Source organism: Gigantopelta aegis, chromosome 15 (assembly GCF_016097555.1).
Source record: "Gigantopelta aegis isolate Gae_Host chromosome 15, Gae_host_genome, whole genome shotgun sequence".
In the NCBI taxonomy this organism is placed as follows: Eukaryota; Metazoa; Mollusca; class Gastropoda; order Neomphalida; family Peltospiridae; genus Gigantopelta; species Gigantopelta aegis.
In genome coordinates, this window is record NC_054713.1 from 17,713,921 (window position 1) to 17,732,928 (window position 19,008).

The window sequence follows — 19,008 nt, forward strand, 5'->3', positions numbered from 1 at the left end:
GAAAGACCCACTCTGTAAGAAATGTGGGACAAAGTCAGGCATACGGCCTCTCAAGCCCATGCCATGGAGGTCCTTCAAAATCCCACACTTCCACGTGGCATCACAAGCCCTCTCGAGGTAAAAAAAGACCGATACCAAATGCTGGCTACGGACAAAAGCATCCCCACAAAACGTTAAAAGCATCAACCCACAGTCCTTTTCAATTGCATCCCCACAAAACTTGTGGGACCGACCCAACAAGATCATCAACGGTGGATCACGTCCAGTCCTGAACCCACAAATTGCATGCTAGTAAGCAAACTTGTGGGACCCGAAGATACCACCAGATAGGTCCATGGCCCCCTCCAATCAGATCACTCCTTCCAGACCCTGATTTCACAAAATCAAGGACGTACTGAAAGAAGAAGAGTTATGATGAGAAATTGTGCGCCACGTGCATTGCAATCCTCGACGAGAAGAGACCGTTGCAACGTCCGTGCCATGACAGACAAATGGCGAACCCCTCCCCTTCCCTGTGAAGAATGTAGTTATAAGAGAAAGATCTCACAGATGCTTGAGACCATGTCGATCTGGAGACACAAACATTTCCTCCAATGCTTGAGAAGTCGACCGGAGACACAATTTCTCCAAGATGACCTCCTACTCCGTCTGACAGTCCCACGAGCCCTTGCCCGAGCAATGCGACAACTATTCAGGCCATCCCCGGCAGGTTCGCGCCTGAACCTCTCGAGGGTCCCGCCTCGCTCTTCGATTGCACCCCTGCACGTCTCATCGAACCATGGTTCACCGAAACGGCTCGGCACTGCCGACGTCCCAGGAACAGCCTCCTCCGCAATATCTCTCAAGATGGAGGCGAAGAAAGACATGGGATCATCGGCACCAGTCATGGCAGTTTGTTGCAGTCGAGTGCTGCATAGATGCCGAAATTGATCCTAGCTTGCCCCCGCCAACCTCCATCCCTGAACCCCTTCACTCTCCAAAACAACCGGAAAGTGGTCACCACTACAAGGGTCCGGAGAAATCAAGACAAAGGGTGAAATCAATGAATGTGAAAGAACCACCTGCAGGACGAAAGCATGTGTGACTCTCATCATTGAGCAACACTAAGTCATTTTTGAGAATTAAGTCTTCCAATTGTTCACCTCTAGTGTTTATGTCATCGCATTCCCACAAAGTGTGTCGAGCACTAAAATCTCACATAATAACAAAGGGAGCAGGGAGTTGATCAAGAAATTCCCGAAAGTCCCCAGAGTCAAAATTGTAATTGTTTCGAGGGGGCACGGATACATTCTGAGCACGCTCTCCCTCTTAAAGATATTTCAGGCACGGATACATTCTGTGGACGCTCTCCCTCTTAAAGATATTGCAGGAACGGATACATTCTGAGGGTGCTCTCCCTCTTAAGGATATTGCATGCATGGATGCAATCTGAGGGTGTGACCCCTCTTACAGGTATTGCTGGCACAGATACAATCTGAGGCCGCGTTCCCTCTTAAAGGTATTGCAGGAACAGATACATTATGGGGGCGCTCTCCCTCTTAAAGATATTGCAGGCACGGATACATTCTGAGGGCACTCTCCATGTTAAATATATTACAGGCACGAATAGAATCTGATGGCGCTCTCCCCCTTAAAGGTATTGCATTTATGCTGTTTACACAGAGCTTTTGACCGTCATTCGCGAAATACAAATTAATATTAAATTTGGCAAATATATTTTATCAAATCGGCAAAAAAGCTAATTCGAAAATCAAGTGCTACCGGCTTATCATTGTTTTGAATGAATGAATGAATGTCCCCTGCGTGTACTGTAACCTCACCGTGGTGCAGGGGTGAAACATTCTCCTTGAGAATGGCTAATACAGTACAACTCCCCTTTTGGGGCGCCTTGTTTGCCGTGAGGTGCGACCCGTGAAAATGGATGATGGGATCCTGGTGATTGAGTTGGGGCATACCTGCGGGTATGACTTCTGACAATACATCACTTTGGCCCGGAGTTCAAATAGACGGGCGGTCAGGTAGGCCCGACCTGATCAATCGGCTGGTCACGCCAAGGTCGAGAGCATACAATCTTTGTTTTGTTTACATTTAGTCAAGAGCCAACATTTTTTTATATACCATATGTATTTGTTGCTCTTGGGGCGGTGGCTAGGGTCAGTTGGGTGATTTTGTTTTCTTAATGCCCAAGTATATCAACCATGTATCCCTGGCATGGATGTCTGCTGGTTATCCGCAGCACCATGTCCCCTTGTTGGACCCGGTGGGGGCATGGTTGATTATACCAAATACAGATGGGACCCTTAAAAGGGTCCACACCGAAGTTTCGGACTTCTTGTCTTCCGACGAGGAGTCCATGAAATCGAAAACTAGTGTGAAGAAATCCAAAGTGATTTCTTCACAAAACTGGCCAAGGTTTCTCGTCATCAGTTCCACTGATGACGGAGCCTTGAATAAACTTTCACCCTTTGCCATTCAAAAGGCAATTGTTGGCTTGGCTGGTGAGCCAAAATCTGTCAAAAAAATTAAGACTGGCCTTTTGGTTGAATGTTTAACCGAAAGACATTCTACTTGTCTTCTCAAGTCGACAGTTTTTTGCAACGTACCAATTAAGGTAACTGCGCATTCCTCCCTTAATTCGTCAAAGGGAGTTATTAGATGCAGATATTTGGAAGGCGTTAGCGAGGAAGAAATATGCAAAAATTTACGTACACAAGGAGTTACTGCTGTGAGGAGGATAAAGGTTCGTCGAAACAATGACTTGTTACCGACGAATACTTGTATCCTCACCTTTAACGTCCCTACCCTTCCTCAATCTGTCAAAGCCGGTTACCTTAATATTCCTGTTGAACCCTTCATTCCAAACCCCTTGCGTTGCTTCAAATGCCAGCGGTTTGGCCATGGTCAGAACACATGTCGTGGAAAACTTACATGCGCTCGTTGTGGTCTATTTGACCATGACAGCAAGACATGTAAGAACGATACACTTTGTCTCAACTGCAAGGGCAACCACTGTGCATACTCGCGAGAGTGTCCGCGGTGGAAGCTGGAAAAAAGAGTTCAACAGGTGAAGGTACAAAATAAACTGTCCTTCACGGATGCCAGGAGGTTGGTGGAGACAGCAACACCTACAGTCGGTGACAAGTCATATGCAGCTGCAGCTGCTGCCAAAGTCGCCACTAAAAGTGTTGCAGTCAACACAGACCTCACTTGGCATTGTGATGAAGCCAAGTACAAGAAACTGTCTGATATTGAGAAGACGGAAAAACAGGTGCAAAAAGCAGCACAAAAACAAAAAATCACACCCCAGAAAAAGGAAATTGAAACTCAAGTGTCATTGGATTTTAAAAATCCACCAAATAGGTCGAGCACTAGTCTCCCTAAGACAGGCAATGACACAAAGAAATCTCCAAAGAAAGCTGAAAAAGATCGAATTACGTTCGGTCCCGATCAGCAATATGTATGATACTTTGGCTGATATCGGTGATGATGATATGGAGATTTCATCCCCAGATCATTGCCGATCACAAAGACCACCAGCAAAGCCAAAGATAAAACCCATACTTCCTCCCGATGGAAAACAAAGTTATCCAGTGGAACTGTCGTGGGCTTAGGCCCAATTTTGATGAATTACGTTTTCTAATTCAAAAGTATAATCCTCTTGCAGTGTGTCTTCAGGAAACTTTCCTGAAGGATACTGACAGTATTAACATCAGAGGATTTAATCTCTACCATAAATGTCAACAGAGTGAAAACAGAGCGTCTGGGGGCGTTTCCATTATTGTAAATGAAAACATTCCCCAGAGTGAAGTCGTATTAAAGTCGACTTTACAAGCTGTGGCCGTAAAGGTCACGGCTCATAAAACTATTACTCTCTGTTCAGTTTATTTACCCCCTCGAAACAATTACAATTTTAACACTAGGGACTTTCAAGGTCTTCTTGATCAACTCCCTGCTCCCTTTATTATCATGGGAGATTTTAATGCACACCACACTTTGTGGGGATGCGATGACATAAACACTAGAGGTAAACAATTAGAAGACTTAATTCTCAAAAATGACTTAATATTACTTAATGATAAAAGTCATACATACTTTTATCCTGCAAGTGGTTCCTTCACATCCATTGATTTAACCCTTTGTAGTCCATCACTTTGTCTTGATTTCTCATGGAACGTTTGTCCAGACCCTTGTGGTAGTGACCACTTTCCAGTTATTTTGGAAAATGATGGACCTCCATCACTTGAAAGAGTTCAGAGATGGAGGTTGACAGGGGCAAACTGGGATCAATTTCGGCATCTATGCAGCACTCGACTGCAACAAACTGCCATGACTGGTGCCGATGATCCCATGTCTTTGTTCACCTCCATCTTGAAAGATATTGCAGAGGAAACTATTCCTAAGACTTCGGCAGTACCGAAGCGTTTTAATAAACCATGGCTCAATGAGACATGCAAAGATGCAATCAAAGAGCGAAACAGGACCCTCGAGAGGTTCAAACGCGGACCTACCGGGGATAACCTGAGTGGTTATCGCATTGCTCGGGCAAAGGCTCGTAAAACTATCAGACAGAGTAGGAAATTATGTCTCCAAGTTGACTTCTCAAACATCTGTGAAATCTGTCTGGAATAGGATACGTAAAATCAAGGGAAAAGAATCCAATAATACAGTTCGCCATTTGTCTGTCAATGACACGGATGTTACGTCTCATCGTGACATTGCCAATGCATTGGCAGACAGTTTCTCCCATAACTCTTCTTCTTCTTTCAGTACAGATGCTTTTACGTCTGTCAGAAATAAAGCTGAAAAGCAACCTATTAACTTTTCATCTGAAAATGTTGAAGTATACAACAGGCACTTCTCTTTGGAGGAGTTGCAGGACGCTCTACGTAGAGCCCATGATACTTCGGTAGGACTAGATGAAATACATTATCAACTCTTAAAACACTTACCTGAATCATCCTTAATGGTTCTATTAAATATCTTTAACAAAATCTGGATTTCGGGTGACTTTCCGTCTGATTGGAGAAAAGCCATTGTCATTCCTATTCCTAAGCCTGGTAAGGATCCAACAAATCCTACCAGTTATCGCCCTATTGCTTTGACAAGTTGCATTTGTAAGACCATGGAAAGAATTATCAACCGTAGACTTGTCTGGTATCTGGAGTCCCACAAATTGCTTACTAACGTGCAATGTGGGTTCAGGCCTAGACGTAGCACGGTCGATCATCTTCTTAGATTTGAAACGTTTTGTAGGGATGCTTTTATCCATAACCAGCATTTGGTATCGGTCTTTTTTGACCTCGAGAAAGCTTATGATACCACGTGGAAGTATGGGATTTTGAAAGACCTCCATGGCATGGGCCTAAGAGGCCGTATGCCTGGCTTCATCTCAAATTTCTTACAGAATAGGTCTTTCAAGGTACGAGTGGGATCTACGTTATCCGATTCTCACTCCCAAGAGATGGGTGTGCCTCAAGGTAGCATCCTGTCAGTAACTTTATTTTCCGTGAAAATTAACAGCATCACCCAGTGTTTAAAACCTGGCGTTCATAGCTCGTTATATGTCGACGATTTTCAGATTTGCTACAGGTCGTCCAGTATGAGTGTCATTGAACGTCAGTTGCAGCTTTGTTTGAATAAACTTCAACAATGGGCAACTGACAATGGATTTCGATTCTCAAAGTCAAAAACAGTCTGTATGCATATCTGCCAGAAAAGAGGTCACCATTTGGATCCACAGCTGTTTCTGGACAAAACTCCGGTTCCAGTTGTGGAGGAGACTAAATTTCTGGGGGTTATTTTTGACAGGAGGCTATCTTTTGTTCCTCATTTACAGTATGTGAAAAAGAAGGGCTTAAAGGCTCTCAATATCTTAAAGGTTATTGGCAAGACTGAATGGGGAGCAGATCGAAAGGTTATGCTCCGACTTTATAGATCTTTAGTTCGGTCTAAACTTGATTATGGGTGCATTGTGTATGGGTCAGCACGTAAGTCTTACTTGCAAATGCTAGATCCTATACACAACCAGGGACTTAGGCTTTGTCTTGGTGCTTTCAAAACATCTCCTGTGGAGAGCTTGTACGTCGATGCACACGAACCTAGTTTGGGTGCTAGACGTGCAAAGCTTTCTCTGCAGTATGCTACAAAGATTAAATCAATGCCAAAACATCCTGCACACAATGCGGTGTTTGATAATAAATATATGAAGTTATTTGATGCGAAACCGAATGCGATTCGAACATTTGGTCTTCGCATTAAGCAGTTTTTATCAGTTTCCAACATTGATTTAACAGACATTTTGGAAACGCCTTCATATTTTATTTTGCCACCTTGGTGTATCAAACCACCAAAAATTGTATTCGATCTTGTGCATCTAAAAAAAGGTCGCACAGATCCAGTTATTTATAAACAACATTTCATGGAAATCCAAGAGCGGTACTGTGATTACATTCCTGTTTACACAGACGGATCACGGGATGGGAATTCGGTGGCTTGTGCTACAGTGTTTCCATCAGACACAATACTTTCCATGAGATTGCCCGATTCAGCATCAATCTTTACTGCTGAAATTTGGGCAATCATTAAAGCCCTGGAACAGATTAAGGATTCATATGCATCCAAGTATATTATTTTTACAGACTCGCTTTCATGTCTTCAAGCTCTACAGTACATGAAACTGGAGCATCCCTCAGTTGGGATAGTGATACGAAAATGTGTCTTTTTATCAATTGCCAATAAAGATGTTATACTGTGTTGGGTACCCAGCCATGTTGGCATTAGGGGTAACGAAAAGGCAGATGTTGCTGCCAAGTCTGCTTTGAACTTGCCCCGTGTCCATGTTGGTGTCCCCTACAATGATTTTAAATTTCATATTAACCAATATATCTTTTCGACTTGGCAAGATGATTGGGACGGTGCGGTTGCGAATAAGCTTCGTTCTGTCAAGGCAGTCCTGGTAGAGTGGCAGTCATCCTACAGGCGATGCAGGAAGGATGAAGTAGTCTTATGCCGTGCCCGCATCGGCCATACATATTTGACGCATTCATTTATTTTAAAGAAGGACCCTCCTCCTCAGTGTCGACACTGTCAGTGTACACTGACTGTGCGGCACATTTTGGTGGAGTGTGATCATCTCAAGCCGACAAGAAATGATATATTTGGCAACAGAAATGTTTTGGAATCGTTTAAATTCCATCCAATGTTAATTGTAAAGTTTTAAAAACACTTTGATTTCTATACAAAATTTTAAGATATACTTAACTTGATTTTATATATTGTATTATACTTTCCCCCCACAGCTCCTTACACTGTGATTTTACATGAGTCTATATAAATATGTTCATATACTTACCATTTGTGACACCCAATAGCCGATATGTATTTTTGTGCTGGGGTGTCGTTAAACAAACATTCAATCAGAATGAATGAATGAATGAATGTTTAACGACACCCCAGCACGAAAAATACATCGGCTGTTGGGTGTCAAACAATGGTAAATGCAAAAACAATTGTTTTATGATCAACATGAATATAAAAATTTAACAGTTAAATAAAAACAGTGTAAAGGACTGTGTAAAAAAACCAAATATCACAGATAGATATAATTAAACTTTAGAATAAAACTCGGTGTCACGTAAAAATTGTAAAATGCGTTCAGGATGGAATCGAAATGATTCCATCACATTACTTTGACCAAAAATATCTTTTCGAGTTTCACGAAGATGCTTACACTCCACCAAAATGTGGCGTACCGTCAGAGTACACTGACAGTACTCACACTGAGGTGGAGGATCTTTCTTTCAGATAAATGAATGCGTCAAGTGAGTGTGACCGATGCGGGCACGACACAAGACTACTTCATCCTTCCTGCACTGTCTATAGGACTGCCACTCTCCCAAGACTGGCTTGATAGCATGAAGCTTGCTCGCAACCTCACCGTCCCAATCACGTTGCCAAATCGAAAAGATAAATTGGTTGATATTATTTTTAAAATCAGTATAAGGTACACCAATCCTGGCATGAGGCAAATCCAAAGCAGACTTGGCAGCTGAATCTGCCTTTTCATTACCCCTGATGCCAACATGGCTGGGCACCCAACAAAATACATGTTTGTTGGCAATAGATAAAAAGAATGAATGAATGAATGTTTAACGACACCCCAGCACGAAAAACACATCGGCTATTGGGTGTCAAACTATGGTTAATGCAACCCAATGTGAATGAATGAATGTTTAACGACACCCCAGCACGAAAAATACATCGGCTATTGGGTGTCAAACTATATTAATGGAAACAAATAAGGTGATGATCAACATCAACAGAAAAATTCAAGATATAAATAAAAACAGTGTAAAGAACTGTGCAAAATACAAATACAAATATCAGAGAGATACTGACTTTTACTCTAAACTTCAATGTGTGCTGTATTGGCCATTCTCAAAGAGAATGTTACACCCCTGCACCACGGTGAGGTTACAGCACGCGCAGGGGATAGATAAAAAGACACACTTTCGTATCACCATCCCAATTAAGGGATAGTCCAGCTTCATATTACGTAAAACTTTGAGACACGAAAGTGAGTCTGTAAAAATAATAAATTTGGATCCTATTGAATCTTTGATTTCTTCTAAGGCTCTAATGACTGCCCAAACTTCAGCACTAAAGATTGATGCTGAATCGGGCAGTCGCATGGAAAGTATTGTGTCTGATGGAAAAACTGTAGCACAAGCCACAAAATTCCCATCCCGTCATCCATCTATATACATAGGAATGTAATCACGGTACTTGTCCTGAATTTCCATGAAGAACTGTTTGTACACAACAGCATCTGTACGATCTTTCTTTAGGTGCGAAAGATGAAACACAATTTTAGGTGGTGTAATACACCAAGGTGGTAAAACAAAATATGAAAGAGTTTCCAAAGTGTGAGTTAAATAAATGTTGGAAAGCGACAAAAAGCGCTTAATGCGAGGCCAAATGTACGAATAGCATTCAGCCTTGCATCAAACACCGCATCATGTGTTGGTAAAGATTTAATCTTGGCAGCATACTGCAGAGAAAGCTTGGCACGTCTAGCACCCAAACAAGGTTCGTGTGCATCAACGTACAGGCTCTCTACAGGAAATGTTCTAAATGCACCAAGACAAAGCCTAATTCCCTGATTGTGTATAGGATCTAGCATCTGCAAGTAAGACTTGCGTGCCGACCCTTACACAATGAATCCATAATCTAGTTTAGACCTTACAAGAGATCTATACAGACGGAGCATAACCTTTCGGTCTCCTCCCCATTCTGTATTACCAATAACTTTTAAAATATTGAGAGCTTTCAAGCCCTTCTTTTTAACATATTTGAGATGGGGCACAAAAGATAGCTTCCTGTCAAATATAACCCCCAGAAATTTAGTCTCCTCCACAACTGGAATTTGATTTTTGTCCAAAAACAACTGTGGGTCTAAGTGGAGACCTCTTTTCTGGCAGATATGCATACAAACCGTTTTTGCCTTTGAGAATCGAAAACCATTGTCAGTTGCCCATTGATGAAGTTTATTCAAACAAAGCTGCAACTTACGTTCAATGATACTCATATTGGACGATCTATAGCAAATCTGAAAATCATCGACATATAACGAGCAATCCACACCAAGTGTTAAACACTGGGTGATGCTGTTAATTTTCACAGAAAATAAAGTTACAGACAGGATGCTACCTTGGGTACACCCATCTCCTGTGGGTGAATGTCGGACAAAGTCGACCCCACCCGGACTTTAAAAGATCTATCTCTTAAAAATTGAGATATAAAAACAGGAAGGCGACCTCTAAGGCCCATGACATGGAGGTCGTTTAAAATCCCATACTTCCACGTGGTATCGTAAGCCTTCTCGAAATAAAAAAACACTGAAACCAAGCGCTGATTATGGATGAAAGCTTCCCTACAAAACGTTTCAAATCCAACAAGATGATCAACCGTGCTACGTCTAGATCTGAACCCACATTGCACGTTAGTGAGCAATTTGTGAGATTCGAGATACCAGACAAGTCGACGATTGATCATGCGTTCCATGGTTTTACAAATGCAGCTTGTCAAACCGATAGGGCGATAACAAGTAGGATTGGTTGGATCCTTACCAGGCTTGGGAATAGGAATGATAATAGCTTTCCTCCAATCAGAAGGAAAGTCTCCAGAAATCCAGATGTTATTAAAAATATTCAAAAGAACCATCAAAGATGATTCAGGTAAATGTTTTAATAACTGATAATGAATTTCATCCGGTCCTACTGAAGTATCATGGGCTCTACGAAGAGCATCCTGCAATTCCTCCATAGAGAAATGCATGTTGTACATTGACAGACAAATGATGAACTGTATTACTGGATTCTTTACCTTTGATTTTACGGATCCTATTCCAGACAGATTTTACTGATGTTTGTGAATTCAACTTGGAGACAAAAGTTCTCCAAGATGTTTTCTTACTCTGTCTAATCTCTCTGCGAGCCTTAGCCCTAGCAATACGAAATGCATCCAGGTTGTCTGCTGTAGGTTCACGTTTGAACCGCTCAAGCAACCTGTTTCGCTCTTTGAATGCATCTTTGCATGTATCATTAAACCATGGTTTATTGAAACGCTTTGGCACTGCCGAAGTCTTAGGAATAGTTTCATCTGCAATGTCCTTCAAGATGGAAGTGAACAAAGACATGGTATCATCAACATCCGTAATGACAAATTGTTGCAGACGAGTGCTGCACAGATGCTGAAACTGACCCCAATTTGCCTTCGCCAACTTCCACCTTTGAACCCTTTCAAGTGATGGTGGTCCATCATTCTCCAAAATAATGGGAAAGTGGTCACTATCACAAGGGTCTGAACCAACTTTCCAGGAGAAATCAAGAAAAAGTGAAGAACTACAAAGGGTTAAATCTATAAAAGTGAAAGAACCACTTGCAGAATGAAAATATATACGACTTTTATCATTGAATAAAAGTAAGTAATTTTTGAGAATTAAGTCTTCCAATTGTTTTCCTCTAATATTTACATCCTCGCATCCCCACAAAGTGTGGTGACCATTAAAATCTCCCATAATAATAAAGGGAGTAGGGAGCTGATCAAGAAGACCTTGAAGATCCCTAGGATTAAAATTAAAATGATTACGAGGTGGCAAGTAAACTGAGCACAGAGTAAGTTTTATGAGCCGTGACTTTGACAGCCACAGCTTGTAAATTGGTATTTAATGTCACTATACTCTGAGGAATGTTTTCATTAACAAGAATGGAAACACCCCTAGAGCATAAGATGCTCCATTTTCAGTTTCTTGAAACTTATGATAGAGGTTAAATCCTCTCATAGTAATATGATCAGTGTCCTTCAAGAAAGTTTCCTGAAGACACACTGCAAGAGGATTATGTTTTTGAATTAAAAGACTTAATTCATCAAAATTGGGCCTAAGCCCACGGCAGTTCCACTGAATGACTGAATTAGCCATTAGGGGGAAGTACGGGAGTTATCTTTGGCTTTCGAGATCTTTGTGATTGTGGACAATCATCTGGCATTATATCCATGTGATCATCCACATCAGTCAAAGCTTCAAAAGGATTGTTGGTCGGAACCAACTGTTTTTCATATTTCTTCAGACGTCCTGAAGAAGAATCCTTATTGGGTTTTTTAAGGTCTTTCCGTGGCGGAGGCTTACTGGGACCTGGCTCCCCAGAAGATGAACCTCTTGATGGATTGGTATAATCCAAAGACACCTGGGATGATTTGGAAACTTGTTTATTAGCAGCTTTTGTAGTTTGCTTTTGAACTTTTTCAATATTAGAAATCTTCTTAAATTTGTCCTCACCATTAGGCCATGTAAGGTCTGTCTGAATTGCTATACTGGTTGTAGATACCTTCACAGCAGCGGCATACGATTTACCAGCTGCTGGAGGTGTTGATGCTTCCACAACCTTTCTAGCCTCTGTGAAAGAGAGGTGCTTTTCAACTTTCACATGTTGTACGTCTTTTTCCACTTTCCACCTAGGGCACTCTCGCAAGTACGCAAAGTGTTTCCCTTTACAGTTGGTGCATGCCATATCATTTTGACATGCCTTGTGTCAAATTGACCACAACGAGCACATGTCAATCTGTTACGGCATGTATTTTGTCCATGTCCAAATCTTTGGCATTTGAAACATCGTAAAGGGTTAGGAATAGACGGCACGACAGGTATATTTAAATAACCTGATTTGACAGAATTTGGAAGGGTTGGCATATTAAATGTAAGGATTAAGGTGTTCGTCGAAACCAGTTCATTGTTCCGACGGACCTTAATCTGCTTGACTGATGTGACACCTTGTGAGGAGAGATTTTCGCAAATCTCATCCTCACTGACTCCTTCCAAATCCCTAGATCGAACCACTCCTTTAGAGGAATTAAGGCTGGCGTGAGGACTGACTTTGATGGAAATATTACATAAATGTTTTGATTTAAGAAGATTTCTGGAATGACTCTCTGTTGAGCATTCGACCAACAATGAGCCACTCCTTAATTTCTTAACACCGGCCAAGCCTTCGAGCCCTTTTTGAATCGCAAAAGGCGACAATTTCTTCAAGGCCTCATCATCAGTAGACCCGATGACAAGAAACCTTGGCCAGGTTTTTGAAGAAATCACTCTGGATGTCTTTACAAACAATGTCGTAGACTCCTCATCTGATGATGAAGAGTCCGAAACTTCGGTGTGGACCAAAGTGATGTATTGTCAGAAGTCATACCCGCAGGTATGCCCCAACTCAATCACCAGGATCCCATCATCCATTTTCACGGGTTGCAACTCACGGCAAACAAGGTGCCTCATACGAGGAGTTGTGCATTTATTGGCCATTCTATAAAAGAATGTTCACCACGGTGAGGTTAATGCACACGCAGGGGATCATTGTTTTGACTTTGGTTCTCCAGTTATTTACTTTTCGATTCTTGTGTAATTAAAACAAATGTAGCGGGTTTCCTCTCTATGACAGTCAAAACTAACCATATGTTTGATATCAAATAGCCGATGATTAATAAATCAATGTGCTCTAGTGGTGTTGTTAAACAAAAACAAACATTAACTTTTTTCTTGTGTAATCCCCCCCCCCCATATCTGCGCACCTATGTGCCATGTCCATGGTTCATTCAGACGACCTCGGAAGAGTTTGTATCACCCTTAATTTGTACGGCGGCAAACAACTATATATATATATATATATATATATATATATATATATATATATATATATATATATATGTATATATATATGTATGTGAACTTAAAAAAGAATATTTAAAAAATATTGTTTATTTTTATTTTATGTTTTGGGGGAAGTGGTCTTTTTTTAGAGTTTCTTCTCTGCTTATCTGAGATATATATTCTGCAGACAAGCGTTGCCGGACCAGAACGCTTTTTGGTACTGCAGCAAGGTCAGAATTAGTGTGATCAAGGACGTCCAGCAAGCAAAGCTGTTCAACAACAGTTCCTGCAGCGAAAGTTTTATATATAAAGATATATAACTCACACCTCCAAGATCTTGATAGCCACTGAGAAATATCACGCTAGTAAGAGATCTACCTTTACAAAATAAATAAAAATCATTTGATCGTTCAGTTATGCACAGATGTGCTCACTAAATAAACCAATTGCTGTTTGATCCAGCTTCTGTTTGCAATTTACAGTTTATATATGCACACTCTAAATCCCGAGAAACATAAAATTTTATAAATACGGCAGTTTAGGCCATGGCAAAAGCATTGCCCATTTGAAATGTAGAAAAAATAAAGTGAACAAAGATGTGAAAATATACAACATGTTCTACTTTGGTATTTTGCGTCTTCTGCTATACAGGGTTTCGGCAGATAATCGAATATTTCGTTCCAAAAAAACCCGCCACCAAACTGATCAATAAATGGAAAAATCGCACCACAATGACGAATGCCGGATACCGTATTTGTCGAAGCATCAAGTACCTACTAAATGCTTGCATTTGATCCTAGTGAGAACAAAATAGGTTGGTATTTATTTATTTTCATTATCTCTCTTTTCTTCTTTTTTTTTTACTACATTCACACCTGCGTGTTGAAATAAATAACAATAACAATAATAATAATAATAATAATAATAATAATTACAATGATGTGGAAAACATTAGTGATTTCCATTATTTATGCACTTACACTCCATTGGGTACACACATCACACAAGTAAATAACACTTGGATGGGCCGCTCTTTCTGCCAGCAACCGGCGATTGATGTTGTGCTGTCCACTGATGATGTTGTGCTGTCCACTGATGATGCTGGCAGTGAGAGAGTCACGTGCCGAACTACAAGTAATCACTTACATGTACACATAGAGAATACATCGTGTCCAGTTTATTATTCTCTATCTTCGGTCTCACTACACAGATGTCATCTGCCATTGAAAAAAATATTAAATTGCCCAACTTCAAATGAGGATTGTCAATAGAACGGGTTCTCGTTGGCACTAACAACATACACCAATGCAAACATTCATTATATAAGCATTTATTTTCACTCCAGAATTGAGAACATTTCCGTCTCAGTTTTTTTGCTATATGACCGCATCTGGCTGAAGTTCCGGTCCGAACAGGTGGTTCATTAACCGATTCACTCCGGCTGTCTCCTGCGCTATATAGCCATGTCCCAAAAGGTCAATGCACAATATTACACAACATGGACAAAATACAACCAGAAGACTTAGCATTAAAGGGACATTCCTGAGTTTGCTGCAATTTTTAAGATGTTATCGACTAACAGAGACTTTTCAACGATTGTAATTACATATCAAACATATGTTTCGACATGAAGTATTAATGGCTGCATATTAAACGTTTTTCTAATCTTTCTACTATTTGTACTAGGTTAAATTTCATTTTATTTCCTAAAATATATTTTTTCGTACATACGAAATTATTTGAAGACAAAATCCAGTTTGGGCGTCTTACAAATATTAAGACGACCAGAAAAATATTGAATATACAGACATGTGTAAATTTAATCGTAGAAATATTTTATTTTTCGGAAACATCTTAACAATGCAGCAAACTCAGGAATGTCCCTTTAAACATACATATTGTTTTAATTCTTCACCATTTCCTAGAAGTAAGCATGTGAACCATAGTGGACCGTGATGAATGAACTCTCACCCGGAAGTGATCTGTGCAGTGAGACCTTACAACGATTGATTTTCAAATGTATCTAACGAACGAAAGTGGGTTAGATACTTTCGGAAACCACGAGTTGTAGGATCAATCCTCTCCAGCGGGCACGAGTACAGTATTCGTATTTCTTAAACACCCTTAATGACCTAGTAATAGTACGCGACACACCGTCATCCCAAGTTGTTTCTACATGTGAGGTTTAATGGTCCTGTATGCAAGACATGGACCGGACAAGAAGAACTTAACAGACTGACGTACGGACGGACGAACAACGCCATACCATAATACGACCCATCATAGATAGGCGTATAAAAGGTCATTTTAATATAGTTTAACGGGAAGACATTAAACAAAAAGCCTCAACATTAAATTGAAAGTATAAGTTAATGTCTCCATAGAAATAAATGAATTACTAAAATGGCATCCTCAGTTTATAGTTCCTCGAGACACTTTGGTCATGACCTCGGAACAGCCAATCATAAGTCTCTGAAGCGATCTCCAACATATGTTGGAGACGATATTGATCTACAACGGGTCATCCCATATACAGATGTGTAAGAAATACAAGTACACATAAGAAATAGAACCCTGCATATAATTATTGCTCAATACGAACAAGTAACTAGGGTATATTTATGGTATATACGTTAACCAGCCGTGATAGTTTATCACTATAATTTATTCAATAAAGTTCAAAATGTACCGGTGGTTTAACATACAAATTGCTGCCAGTTTAGGTGTTGACACTATGAATTCGAAAGAATTAAGCCTTACATTTTTTTAATGTTCTTTACTTTGTGCATAAGAGTAAAATATAGCATAAAATAACACAAAAGCTAGAGAAAATGAATAGCATACGTACATTATAGTAAGCACTTAAATTCCACATGCCATGCTTCCATACAAACACAGAAACGATGAAACACACGTAATGTGGCAATTATTATATAGGAAGGTGTTAACAAAATGATATACTAGTACAAGTGTTTTCTAATGTTTGAAACTTGTTATTTTAAAAATTCTTTTATATGCATTTGTGTATTGGCATTCAAACATATATGCATGTACATATACAAATATTTTTCAATAATAATTATATATTATAACAGCAGTATATACAACAACAAAATGAGAACAAAAGAGGTAAACATTAATATACTAGTACATTGTTGATCTAATATAATATATAATTCGTATATGAGAGGGAGAGAGATTTATGGTGCCTGTTATTTTTCTGCAGTAAAGGTCTTCATAATTTTAATAGTGTGTTCCGTTTTTCATTCCAGAGATTTTCATGAATCATGTATAACAAGAATCAATGAAAAAGATTTAATTTTGATTAATACTTTAGCTATGGCTCTGGTTTCAAACTCCAAACTGGTGATCAAAATAATCACCAAATTAGTTCTTAACACCCTGATCAAGTTCTACACAACTTACTGCTTTTGGAGGTTGTCGGCACTCTGCCAGACCAATCGAAGAGGGGATGGGGCTGAAAATTGAGGTTGAGAATTTTCAATATATAGCATAAAAAACATACAATTTATATTACTTAGCGTTGTTGATCTAGAGTATGAAATGTCATGTGATCCGCACCAAATGTTAATTTGAACAAACAACATCCTCCATTTTTATACAATTTGTTTCTAGTTAGCGGCGTAGAGATACATGGGGGAAAATCATCATGTAAATAATGTGAATAGTGCATTACCACCATTTTTGGAATGAGTGATCTTAATCAGTCCTTGAAATAAAATAATAAATTATGGTGCATTCACCTCCCCGTCATGTCATCTATTCAGGGTCATCCTTAATTCATTTAATATATTTAGTTGGATACTTACTGGATTCCTTAAGACATAGTTGTTTCTTCAATCCACCCCATGTTGTCTGGAGCTGCAATTGATGAAGATAAACAACAAACTTAATCATCACACTTAGACATACAAAGAGAAATAACTGATCTCAAACTGCTTTACCTTTAACCTTTCTGGTTTACCCATCTATGACCTTTTTTATTATTATTACACACATACACCCCCCACTCACTGACACACCAGACTGATCACACACACACACCAGACTGATCACACCCACACACACAAACATGTATATAGTTCTTTTTCAATTATCCATTACTAAACGGAAATTTAAAGCCATAGATCGAAATCTGTCCTGTAATTCTCCTTTCGTTATCTTACTCACACCCTCACAACATCAGCCTGCTTATCACATCTTAAGGCGCAGAGGAACATTGGTATGTTTACCATAGTTACATGTATGTTAACCAGCCCTCCTATTTTTACCATTACATTAACTCGGAGTTAAGGCTTGGAATGATTAATAAGTTTCGGTTTCTGTGTACATTTCTGTCTATCTATCTATCTACAGCATATAAAATAGCAAGTTCGAGAAACAAATTACATACATTAGTAGTAAGCAGGCCTGTATGGCGCCATGACCTACTTTCCGTGACCTTGATGACGTCACGTGACCTCGTCCTACTGGCCCTGACCTACTTAGACTGACCTTGATGACGTCACGGACTACTGTACCGTGTGCAACGTCCTACTGGCCCCGACCTACTTAGACTAACCTTGACCTACTTAGACTGGCCTACTGTGCAGTGTGCAACGTCCTACTGACCCGGCCCTGACCTACTTAGACCGGCCCCTGACCTACTTAGACTAACACGAAAGAGTATAAAAAGGCTAGATAGGTTTCATTGTCATTCGCTCGCCGAAAACGACCACATCTACTACGTCATTGTTATTCGTTGAGATATTTCGTCATTGTTAGAAGAAGATTCATTTGGATCATTGTGAGAGATTTTGTCACTGTTAGAAATCGACTGGATCAAGACTTGAAAATAGTAAGTTAATTTTCTTATACTGATTTAGTTTGAAGATCTATGTGTTTGCAGTGGTGGACAAATTTAACAAATGATACTTTTTGAAAATCGTTCTTTCTTCAAACACGGTGAAATAAATAACAATTTTACATTGAAAGTGTTCTAAACACGGAAGCAGTTGTTCTTGTATGCAACGTCATTCAAAGACTGACGTCATTCAAACATTATAAACGTGTTATACTCTCACCCCTGTTGAGTCGTTGTCTCTATTAAGTCGTGTCATTTCACCTCTTTTTAAAGTACCTACCGTTTGTTTACGTTCTAAGTCTCACAGTAAGATGTGTAGACAGTCAAATAGCTACGAAATTTTTATGTATATCCAATTATTTGTTACCTTAAAAAATAGCTTTTTTTTGTACACAGGAACCAAAATAGGTCAAAAACACATGACCCGTATGACAATTAAAACATTTGTAGTTTTCGTAATTTATGGCGATCATGCCCAAAATATCTATCGAAGTGTCGTCTGCATGCTTATTTTTTACGCATTAGTGAGTGACGTCAGTAAAAATGTGAGGTCACACGTCAATCGTTTTTTTATGCAAGCAAATATGGGCGCTAAAATTTGAAAACGTAAACTAAGATCAATACAGTTTTAAAAATATGGATATTACTACAATATATATATATATATATATATATATATATATATATATATATATAGTGAGTATTATATTTGAATAAATATTTTTAAATCATACACTTATTTCCTGAAAAAAATATGTGTTTAATCTAGAGCGTTGACCTTGTCGGCACAAATAATACGTTGACAGGATAGCGGGCGAATCGTAGATCACGTAAAGGTGGTTCAGTCGAATTGTTAATAACAAATATATGCGAATGTGCCCCGATTAGTGTCATTGACAAGGCATCATACCCATAAACCTGTTATTTATTTATTTTTATTATT